Raw genomic sequence first — 11,835 nt, 5'->3', positions numbered from 1 at the left:
TTGGAATGGTCGAAATGTGATTGATTTGGTTTTGGATGAAGAATGTGGTAGATTTTCAGAAGTGACAATTTGGTAAAAATCATGTTTTGAGCCAACTTCGATGAGCTATAACTTGGCCCTCGGATATTGAATTGTAGTGAACTTTAGTTTAAATTAAAAATAATTAAGAGAGCTTTAAAACGGTATAAAGATGAGTAAAATTGAAATTTTTAAAAGAAAGTTATGGATGTTGGAAGTTAGGGTCATAAAACTGAATTCTGTGATGTTGCAGAAGCCTTGAAAATCTGTCTTGTGTGCGCACGCACAGAACAGAGCGGGTATTTCAAGTTGTGTGTATGCACAACATCATGTGTACTCACAAGCCGGGAAATCTTTCTGTTGCGCATGCACAGACCCAATTTTTCAATAAAAAAAAGCTCTATTTTTTATCATTTTAACTTTCGGGCATGCTTGTAAACTTCCGAGACATTTGTTTAAAACATTTTTTCTAGTATTTAGACTTTGAATAAAGGGAGAACACAATATGTGAATAAAAAAGGGGTATTTTGGTTATGAGTTTAGAGCCAGTCAAATAGGTTTTGGAAGGTTTGTAGATGAAATTAGTGAATATTGAGTTGTAAAGTATTTCATTGAAGAGATTTTGAGAAATGAGAATTCTTATGATGAATTTGAGAAATTAAAAACTAACGACGGTTATGGTGAGTTGATAACTTGGGAAAGGATTGAGAATAAGATTGAAAGTGTGCCAGTCACTATATCCTTGAAATGATACTGTGTAGGGAACTATATCCCTGGAATACTAAGACTTGAGAGTTGAGAATGGATTAAGATGAGAAGATGGTGAACTTGTTGAATATAGAATGAATGTGTGCTAAACACTATATCCTTGGAACAATAGTGTGCAAGGCACTATATCCTTGGGTTGAATTATGATTGATAATCTTTTCTGCTGTAAGAGCGTGCCAAGCACTATATCCTTGGATTAAGCATGCAAGTGTGCTGTGCACTATATCCATGGGCCTATAGTGTGCAAGACAGTATATCCCTAGGTCAAAAGTGTGTAGGGCACTATATCCCTGGCGTGGAAGAAAGGCTACATCCAAAAGGATGTGTCGAGTTAGCATTTATGGACTAACAAGTGATATCACAATAGGATTATGTTAGTTAGAAATCCCCTAAGTTAGAATACCCTAATTATGGTTTATATTTTATATTCTGTTAAGCTTGAATAACTATATCAAGGAGAAGTTCTAGGACTGCCTTTGGCGTCCTAGAACCTTATATCTTATATATTGGGCACTGTTACCATACTGAAAACCGGAGGTTCTCATACCACATATATTGTTGTTATTTTTTAGGTGTAGGTCACAACCCACCTATGTGAGTTACAGATTGGTGACAAAGCGGAGGATGGCTTCACTTTATTTTGTATCTGTTTTACTTTTGTTGTAGTTATTCTCTCATCTTTTGTATAAGTAAAACTTTATTGCCTTAGAGGATTCTGTTTAAAACTCGAGAGATAGGAGTAAGCCTTTTTAAAACTCTGATGTATTTCTTAACTAATCGGCCTAAACTCCGCAGGCTGTGACTAGTTTCTATTGATGGGGAAGTAGGAATATAATTATTATCATTAGACTATCTCTAAAATTCATGCATCTGGGAATTATATTTACTGTTCATATTTACTGTATACCTCAAACAATGCTTTAAATCTGGAAGTACATGCTGTTTAATCTTATCACTTAAAGGGACTATAGCAGTAAGACCCTTGAGATTGGGTAGTAAGGCTAATTTGACGATGTTCTTGAAGGTGATAAGATCCAAACGTAAGAACTCCTGGTGGCTATGGATTTAAAAAAATAAATAAATAAATAAATAAAAAGAGTTAAAAACCCCATATTCAAAAATTTGAGGGATAGTTTAGTGATAATATATATGTTCTTTCTGAACCAAAGGAGGGCAATGATATCAGATTTTATGAAAATATGTCTAAACTCTTCCGCTCTCTTTCTAGACGCCTTTCCTTTTCTTCTTCGTCTTCCTCCTCCACCTCTCCAACCCATTCTTCCTCCAACCCCTTACCGAGAAAGTTGCTCGTCCTGAGGAACTCTCTCCCAAACATAATATCTTTGAAGAAGTCTGCTTCGAAGATATCAATCAAGCCATTGAGAATTGGGAAATACCCAAAATCCCTCAAGATGAGTTATATGTCCCTAACGACAACAAAAGAAAATCATACTATATCATCAAAACCACTGAAAACAACATTCCTCTAGGACCAGAGTCCGATGAGGAATTCCATCTTTTGACAAAACAATCTGTCAGAGAACATGCCTGTCACTACATATATCTTCACATAGGGTGTGTCCAAGTTGCTGTCAAACCTCTCATCTGAGAAGGGTTGAATGCCTCCATCCTCAAATGTCTTAGAGATATTAGACACAATGACTTCCAAGATTCCCTTATCGGAACAGTTGAAACAAGTCTAGGATACGGTTCGGTTTATGGTCGGCGAAATTGTGAACTATACTTTTTCACAACTCTCATAATCCCTGGTAATGGCTCCAAAAACTTGGTGCGCTCAATACCATGGCATTACACAACTTCGCACAACTAACCAGCAAGTGCACTGGGTCGTCCAAGTAATAAAACCTTACGTGAGTAAGGGTCGATCCCACGGAGATTGTTAGTATTGAAGCAAGCTATGGTCATCTTGTAAATCTTAGTCAGGCAAACTCAAATGTATATGATGATGATGAACGAAAATAACATAAAAGATAAAGATAGTGATACTTATGTATATCATTGGTGTAAGAGCTTCAGACAAGTGTATGAAGATGCCTTCCCTTCCGTCTCTCTGCTTTCCTACAGCCTTCATCCAATCCTTCTTACTCCTTTCCATGGCAAGCTCGTGTAAGGTCTCACTGTTGTCAGCAGCTACCTCCCATCCGCGCAGTGAAAGCTAATGCAAAGCACTCTGTCACAGTGCCGCCAATCACCGGTTTGGTTCCCTCCCCTACCGGAATAGAATAACTCTTTTGCGTCTGTCACTAACGCCCAGTAGGTTACAGGTTTGAAGCACATCACAGTCATTCAATCATTGAATCCTACTCAGAATACCACAGACAAGGTTTAGACCTTCCGGATTCTCTTGAATGCCGCCATCAGGTCCTGCCTATACCACGAAGATTCCGAAGAATCCAAGAGATATTCACTAAGCCTCGAATGCTTGTAGAACAAGAATGGTTGTCAGTCACCTTGTTCATAGGTGAAGAACAAGTGATATCTTGGTAAAAGAATAAGCGGAATTGAATGGAAGAACAATAGTAATTGCATTAATACTCGAGGTACAGCAGAGCTCCACACCCTTAATCTATGGTGTGTAGAAACTCCACCGTTGAAAATACATAAGAACAGGGTCTAGGCATGGCCGAATGGCCAGCCTCCCAAAGATCTAAGATAGCATAAAAGTGAAGATAGCTACCAAAGTCTTGATAAAAGCTCCTTAATACAATAGTAAAAGGTCCTACTTATAGATAACTAGTAGCCTAGGTGTACAAAGATGAGTAAATGACATAAAAATCCACTTCCGGGCCCACTTGGTGTGTGCTTGGGCTGAGCAATCAAGGAAATTCGTGTAGAGACCTTTTCTGGAGTTAAACGCCAGCTCCCATGCCAGTTTGGGCGTTTAACTCCAACTTTTATTCCTGTTCCGGCGTTTAACGCTGGAATTCCTGAGGCCGGATTGCTTTGCGGGTTTGGGCCATCAAATCTTGGACAAAGTATGGACTATTATATATTGCTGGAAAGCCCTGGATGTCTACTTTCCAACGCCGTTGAGAGCGCGCCAATTGGGCTTCTGTAACTCCAGAAAATCCACTTCGAGTGCAGGGAGGTCAGAATCCAACAGCATCTGCAGTCCTTTTTGGTCTCTGAATCAGATTTTTGCTCAGGTCCCTCAGTTTCAGCCAGAAAATACCTGAAATCACAGAAAAACACATAAACTCATAGTAAAGTCCAGAAAAGTGAATTTTAAATAAAAACTAATAAAAATGTACTAAAATCTAACTAAAAGATATCAAAAACATACTAAAAACAATGCCAAAAAGTATACAAATTATCCGCTCATCACAACACCAAACTTAAATTGTTGCTTGTCCTCAAGCAACTGAAAATCAAATAAGATCAAAAGAAGAGAATATGCAATGAATTCCAAAAACATCTGTGAAGATCAGTATTAACTAGATGAGCGGGGCTTTTAACCTTCTGTCTCTGAACAGTTTTGGCATCTCAATCTATCCCTTGAAATTCAGAATGGTTGGCTTCTTTAGGAACTCAGAGTCCAGATAGTGTTAATGATTCTCCTAGTAAAGTATGATGATTCTTGAACATAGCTATTTATTGAGTCTTGGCTGTGGCCCAAAGCACTCTGTCTTCCAGTATTACCACCGGATACATACATGCCACAGACACATAATTGGGTGAACCTTTTCAGATTGTGACTCAGCTTTGCTAAAGTCCCCAATTAGAGGTGTCCAGGGTTCTTAAGCACACTCTTATTTGCCTTGGATCACAACTTTATTTCTTTTCTTTTTCTTTCTTTTCTTTCTTTTTTTTTCGAATTTTTTTTTTTTTTTTTTTTTTGAATAGCTTTTTCTTGCTTCAAGAATCATTTTATTGATTTTTCAGATCCTCAGTAACATGTCTCCTTTTTCATCATTCTTTCAAGAGCCAACATTCATGAACCACAAATTCAAGATACATATGCACTGTTTACACATACATTCAGAGAACAAAAATATTGCCACCACATCAAAATAATTAAACTATTATAAAATTCAAAATTCATGCAATTCTTCCTTTTTCAATTAAGCACATTTTTATTCAAGAAAGGTGATGGATTCATAGGACATTCATAACTTTAAGGCATAGACACTAAGACACTAATGATCATAAGACACAAACATGGATAACATAAAGCATAAAATTCGAAAAACAAAGGAATAAAGAACAAGGAAATCAAGGAATGGGTCCACCTTAGTGATGGCGGCTCGTCCTTGCTTTTGAAGGTCCTATGGAGTGCTTGAGCTCCTCAATGTCTCTTCCTTGTCTTTGTTGCTCCTCCCTCATGATTCTTTGATCTTCTCTAATTTCATGGAGGAGAATGGAGTGTTCTTGATGCTCCACCCTTAGTTGTCCCATGTTGGAACTTAATTCTCCTAGGGAGGTGTTTAGTTGCTCCCAATAGTTTTGTGGAGGAAAGTTCATCCCTTGAGAAATCTCAGGGATTTCTTGATGAGAGGGGTCTCTTGTGTATTCCATCCTTTTCTTGGTGATGGGCTTGTCCTCATCAATGGGGATATCTCCTTCTATGTCAACTCCAACTGAATAACAGAGGTGACAAATGAGGTGAGGAAAGGCTAATCTTGCCAAAGTGGAGGTCTTGTCCGCCACCTTATAGAGTTCTTGGGCTATAACCTCATGAACTTCTATTTCTTCTCCAATCATGATGCTATGGATCATGATGGCCCGGTCTATGGTAACTTCGGACCGGTTGCTAGTGGGAATGATTGAGCGTTGTATGAACTCTAACCATCCTCTAGCCACGGGTTTGAGGTCATGCCTTCTCAATTGAACCGGCTTTCCTCTTGAGTCTTGCCTCCATTGTGCGCCCTCTTCACATATGACTGTGAGGACTTGGTCCAACCTTTGATCAAAGTTGACCCTTCTAGTGAAAGGATGCTCATCTCCTTGCATCATAGGCAAGTTGAACGCCACCCTCACACTCTCCGGACTAAAATCCAAGTATTTCCCCCGAACCATAGTAAGATAATTCTTTGGATTCGGGTTCACACTTTGGTCATGGTTCTTTGTGATCCATGCATTGGCATAGAACTCTTGAACCATCAAGATTCCGACTTGTTGAATGGGGTTGGTAAGTACTTCCCAACCTCTTCTTCGGATCTCATGGCGGATCTCCGGATATTCACCCTTTTTGAGTGAAAAGGGGACCTCGGGGATCACCTTCTTCAAGGCCACAACTTCATAGAAGTGGTCTTGATGCACCTTTGAGAGGAATCTATCCATCTCCCATGACTCGGAGGTGGAAGCTTTTGCTTTCCCTTTCCTCTTTTTAGAGGTTTCTCCGGCCTTTGGTGCCATAATGGTTATGAAAAAGCAATGCTTTTACCACACCAAACTTAAAATATTTGCTCGTCCTCGAGCAAAAGAAGAAAGAAGAGAGTAGAAGAAGAAGAAATGAAGAAGAGGGAGATGGTGGTGTATACGGCCAAAGAGGGAGAAGAAAGGGTGTTTAGGTTGTGTGAAAATGAAGAGTTGAAGAAGGGTATTTATAGGAGAGAGGGGGGGTAAAAGGTTCGGCCATTTGAGGGTGGGTTTGGGAGGGAGAGTGGTTTGAATTTGAAGGGTGAGGTTGGTGGGGTTTTATGAAGGATGGATGTGAGTGGTGAAGAGAAAGATGGGATTTGATAGGTGAGGGGTTTTTGGGGAAAAGGTGTTGAGGTGATTGGTGAATGGGGGAAGAAGAGAGAGAGTGATGGTAGGGTCCTGTGGGGTCCACAGATCCTGTAGTGTCAAGGAAAAGTCATCCCTGCACCAAAAGTTGCTCAAAATCACGTTTTGAGCCATTTCTGGCGTTAAACGCCGGGCTGGTGCCCATTCCTGGCGTTTAACGCCAGGTTGTTGCCCTTTACTGGCGTTTAACGCCAGTCTGGTGCCCTTTTCTGGCGTTAAACGCCCAGAAAGGTGCCAGACTGGGCGTTAAACGCCCAACTGCTAGGCTGACTGGCGTTTGAACGCCAGCAGCATCTTCCTCCAGGGTGTGCTGTTTTTCTTCCTGTTTTTCATTTTGTTTTTGCTTTTTTCATTGTTTTTGTGACTTCTTATGATCATCAACCTACAAAAAAGATAAAATAACAAAAGAAAATAATTAATTATAAAACATTGGGTTGCCTCCCAACAAGCGCTTCTTTAGTGTCATTAGCTTGACAGAGGACTCCCATGGAGCCTCAGAAACACTCAGAACCGTGTTGAAACCTCCCAACACCAAACTTAGAGTTTGAATGTGGGGTTTCAACACCAAACTTAGAGTTTGGTTGTGGCCTCCCAACACCAAACTTAGAGTTTGACTGTGGGGGCTCTGTTTGGCTCTGTTTTGAGAGAAGCTCTTCATGCTTCTTCTCCATGATGATAGAGGGATATCCTTGGGCCTTAAACACCATGGATTCTTCATTCACTTGAATGATCAACTCTCCTCTATCAACATCAATCACAGCCTTTGCTGTGGCTAGGAATGGTCTGCCAAGGATGATGGATTCATCCATGCACTTCCCAGTCTCTAGGACTATGAAATCAGTAGGAATGTAATGGTCTTCAATCTTCACCAAAACATTCTCTATAAGTCCATGAGCTTGTTTTCTTGAATTGTCTGCCATCTCTAATGAGATTCTTGCAGCTTGCACCTCAAGGATCCCTAATTTCTCCTTTACAGAGAGGGGCATGAGGTTTACACTTGACCCTAAGTCACACAAGGCCTTCTTGAAGGTCATGGTGCCTATGGTACAAGGTATAGAAAACTTCCCAGGATCCTGCCTCTTTTGAGGCAGTTTCTGCCTAGACAAGTCATCCAGTTCTTTGGTGAGCAAGGGAGGTTCATCCTCCCAAGTCTCATTTCCAAATAACTTGTCATTTAGTTTCATGATTGCTCCAAGGTATTTAGCAACTTGCTCTTCAGTGACATACTCATCCTCTTCAGAGGAAGAATACTCATCAGAGCTCATGAATGGCAGAAGTAAGTCCAATGGAATCTCTATGGTCTCATTTTGAGCCTCAGATTCCCATGGTTCCTCATTGGGGAACTCACTGGAGGCCAGTGCACGCCCATTGAGGTCTTCCTCAGTGGCGTTCACTGCCTCTCCTTCCTCCCAGAATTCGGCCATGTCTATGGCTTTGCACTCTCCTTTTGGATTTTCTTCTGTATTACTTGGGAGAGTGCTAGGAGGGAGTTCAGTAACTTTCTTGCTCAGCTGACCCACTTGTCCTTCCAAATTTCTGATGGAGGACCTTGTTTCATTCATGAAACTTTGAGTGGTCTTTATTAGATCAGAGACCATTGTTGCTAAGTCAGAAGTATTCTGCTTAGAACTCTCTGTCTGTTGCTGAGAAGATGATGGAAAAGGCTTGCCATTGCTAAACCTGTTTCTTCCACCATTATTGTTATTGAAACCTTGTTGAGGTCTCTCTTGATTCTTCCATGAGAGATTTGGGTGATTTCTCCATGAAGAATTATAGGTGTTTCCATAGGGTTCTCCTAGGTAATTCACCTCTTCCATGGAAGGGTTCTCAGGATCATAAGCTTCTTCCTTAGATGAAGCATCCTCAGTACTGTTTGGTGCATTTTGCATTCCAGACAGACTTTGAGAAATCAAATTGACTTGTTGAGTCAATATCTTATTCTGAGCCAGTATGGCATTCAGAGCATCAATCTCAAGAACTCCTTTCTTCTGATTAGTCCCATTGTTCACAGGATTCCTTTCAGAAGTGTACATGAATTGGTTATTTGCAACCATTTCAATCAGCTCTTGAGCTTCTGCAGGCGTCTTCTTCAGATGAAGAGATCCTCCTGCAGAGCTATCCAAGGACATCTTAGATAGTTCAGAGAGACCATCATAGAAAATACCTATGATGCTCCATTCAGAAAGCATGTCAGAAGGACATTTTCTGATTAATTGTTTGTATCTTTCCCAAGCTTCATAGAGGGATTCTCCATCCTTTTGTCTAAAGGTTTGGACTTCCACTCTAAGCTTACTCCATCTTTGTGGTGGAAAGAATTTTGCCAAGAAGGCATTGACTAGCTTTTCCCATGAGTCCAGGCTTTCTTTAGGTTGAGAGTCCAACCATATTCTAGCTCTGTCTCTTACAGCAAAAGGGAATAGCATCAGTCTATAGACCTCAGGGTTAACCCCATTAGTCTTGACTGTGTCACAGATTTGCAAGAATTCAGCTAAAAACTGATGAGGATCTTCCATTGGAAGTCCATGGAACTTGCAATTCTGTTGCATTAGAGAAACTAATTGAGGCTTAAGCTCAAAGTTGTTTGCTCCAATGGCAGGGATAGAGATGCTTCTCCCATAAAAATCAGGAGTAGGTGCAGTAAAGTCACCCAGCACCTTCCTTGCATTGTTTGCATTGTTGTTGTTTTCTGCTGCCATGTTTTCTTCCTTGAAGAATTCGGTCAGGTCCTCTAAAGAGAGTTGTGCTTTGGCTTCTCTTAGCTTTCTCTTCAAAGTCCTTTCGGGTTCAGGATCAGCTTCAACAAGAATGCCTTTGTCCTTGCTCCTGCTCATATGAAAGAGAAGGGGACAAGAAAATGTGGAATCCTCTATGTCACAGTATAGAGATTCCTTTAAGTGTCAGAGGAAAAGAGAAATAGAAAGAAGAAGGAGAAGATAAATTCGAACTTTAGTTAGATAAGGTTCGAATTGTGCATTGAGAAGGAGTGGCACTCCATAAATGGAAGGATGTGAGAAGGAGGGAAGAAGATTTTCGAAAATTAATTAAATACTTTGAAAACATTTTTGAAAACATCAATTGATTTTCGAAAATCAAAGTGGAAAGGAAACCAAGTGATTTTTGAAAAAGATTTTGAAATTAGAAATTAAAAAGATTTGATTGAAAACTGTTTTGAAAAAGATGTGGTTAAAAAGATTTAATTGAAAAGTTATGAGTTTAAAAAAATGTGATTGAGAAGATATGATTTGAAAACATTTTTAAAAGATATGATTTGAAAACCATTTGAAAGGATATGATTTTAAAAATGAATGACTTGCCTAACAAGAAAAGATATGATTTGAAACATTCAAACCTTTCTCAACAGAAAAGGTAACAATCTTGTGATGTTCAATCAAATCATTAATTGTTAGTAAGTATCTTTTAAAAAGGAAAGAAATTGATTTTGAAAACATTTGATTGAAAAGATTTGATTTGAAAAAGATTTGATTTTGAAAAACTAAAAAAAAATTTGATTTTGAAAACAAAATCTTCCCCCTGCACCATCCTGGCGTTAAACGCCCAGAATGGTATACATTCTGGCGTTTAACGCCCAAAATGCACCCTTTTTGGGCGTTAAACGCCCAACCAGGTACCCTGGCTGGCGTTTAAACGCCAGTCTGCCTTCTTCACTGGGCATTTTTGAATGCTCAGCTTTTTCTGTATAATTCCTCTGCAGCATGTTTTGAATCTTCAATTCTTTGTATCATTGACTTGAAAGGACACAAATTAAAAATATTTTTGGATTTTTGATAATCAAAATGCAAAAGGAATCAATTAACAATGCATGCAAGACACCAAACTTAGCAGTTTGTGTACTACTGACACTAACAACATGAAAGTGCATATGAGACACACAAAATACTTCAAGTCAATAAAATTCAAAGATCAAAACAAAGAAATATATGCATGGATTCGAAAAATATAACAAAAACATGCATTTGACACTAAACTTAAGATGAGACTCTAGACTTAAACAAGAAATATTTTTGGGATTTTATGGTTTTGCAAATTTTTTTTTTTTTTTGTATTTTTCGAAAATTAAGTGAAAAGAAAGTATCAAAATTCTTAATGAGAATTCCAGGAATCAGTGCAATGCTAGTCTAAGGCTCCGGTCCAGGAATTAGACATGGCTTCACAGCCAGCCAAGCTTTCAAAGAAAGCTTCGGTCCAAAACACTAGACATGACCAAGGTCAGCCAAGCCTTAGCAAATCACTGCTCCAACAGCAAGATTGATACGAAATCAACAAGCTCTTGTGGTGATAAGTTGAAACCTCGGTCCAATCAGATTAGACATGGCTTCTCAGCCAGCCAGATTTCAACAAATCATCATGAAACTCTAGAATTCATCTTCAAGAATTTCGAAAAAAAAAATACCTAATCTAAGCAACAAGATGAACCGTCAGTTGTCCAGCCTAAACAATCCCGGGCAATAACACCAAAAATTTGATGTTGTTGCCGGATCTTGGCTCTGATGTTACCAAAAGCTTGCTCAAAACATGAACAATCCCCGGCAACGGCGCCAAAAACTTGGTCGGCGAAATTGTGAACTATACTTTTTCACAACTCTCATAATCCCTGGTAATGGCTCCAAAAACTTGGTGCGCTCAATACCATGGCATTACACAACTTCGCACAACTAACCAGCAAGTGCACTGGGTCGTCCAAGTAATAAAACCTTACGTGAGTAAGGGTCGATCCCACGGAGATTGTTAGTATTGAAGCAAGCTATGGTCATCTTGTAAATCTTAGTCAGGCAAACTCAAATGTATATGATGATGATGAACGAAAATAACATAAAAGATAAAGATAGTGATACTTATGTATATCATTGGTGTAAGAGCTTCAGACAAGTGTATGAAGATGCCTTCCCTTCCGTCTCTCTGCTTTCCTACAGCCTTCATCCAATCCTTCTTACTCCTTTCCATGGCAAGCTCGTGTAAGGTCTCACTGTTGTCAGCAGCTACCTCCCATCCGCGCAGTGAAAGCTAATGCAAAGCACTCTGTCACAGTGCCGCCAATCACCGGTTTGGTTCCCTCCCCTACCGGAATAGAATAACTCTTTTGCGTCTGTCACTAACGCCCAGTAGGTTACAGGTTTGAAGCACATCACAGTCATTCAATCATTGAATCCTACTCAGAATACCACAGACAAGGTTTAGACCTTCCGGATTCTCTTGAATGCCGCCATCAGGTCCTGCCTATACCACGAAGATTCCGAAGAATCCAAGAGATATTCACTAAGCCTCGAATGCTTGTAGAACAAG

At 39.6% G+C, this 11,835-nt stretch overlaps 1 non-coding gene across 1 annotated transcript; it reads left to right on the top strand.

The window, feature by feature from the left end:
* Positions 1-8,717: 8,717 nt before the first annotated feature.
* Positions 8,718-8,825, top strand: LOC130984716 (small nucleolar RNA R71). The gene has a single exon (XR_009088630.1). It is a non-coding gene; the product is annotated as a small nucleolar RNA R71 (small nucleolar RNA).
* Positions 8,826-11,835: the final 3,010 nt, after the last annotated feature.

Source organism: Arachis stenosperma, chromosome 5, assembly GCF_014773155.1.
Source record: "Arachis stenosperma cultivar V10309 chromosome 5, arast.V10309.gnm1.PFL2, whole genome shotgun sequence".
Taxonomy (NCBI): Eukaryota; Viridiplantae; Streptophyta; class Magnoliopsida; order Fabales; family Fabaceae; genus Arachis; species Arachis stenosperma.
Note: the sequence above shows the minus strand (reverse complement) of the source record. Positions and strands in the feature narration are given on the sequence as shown.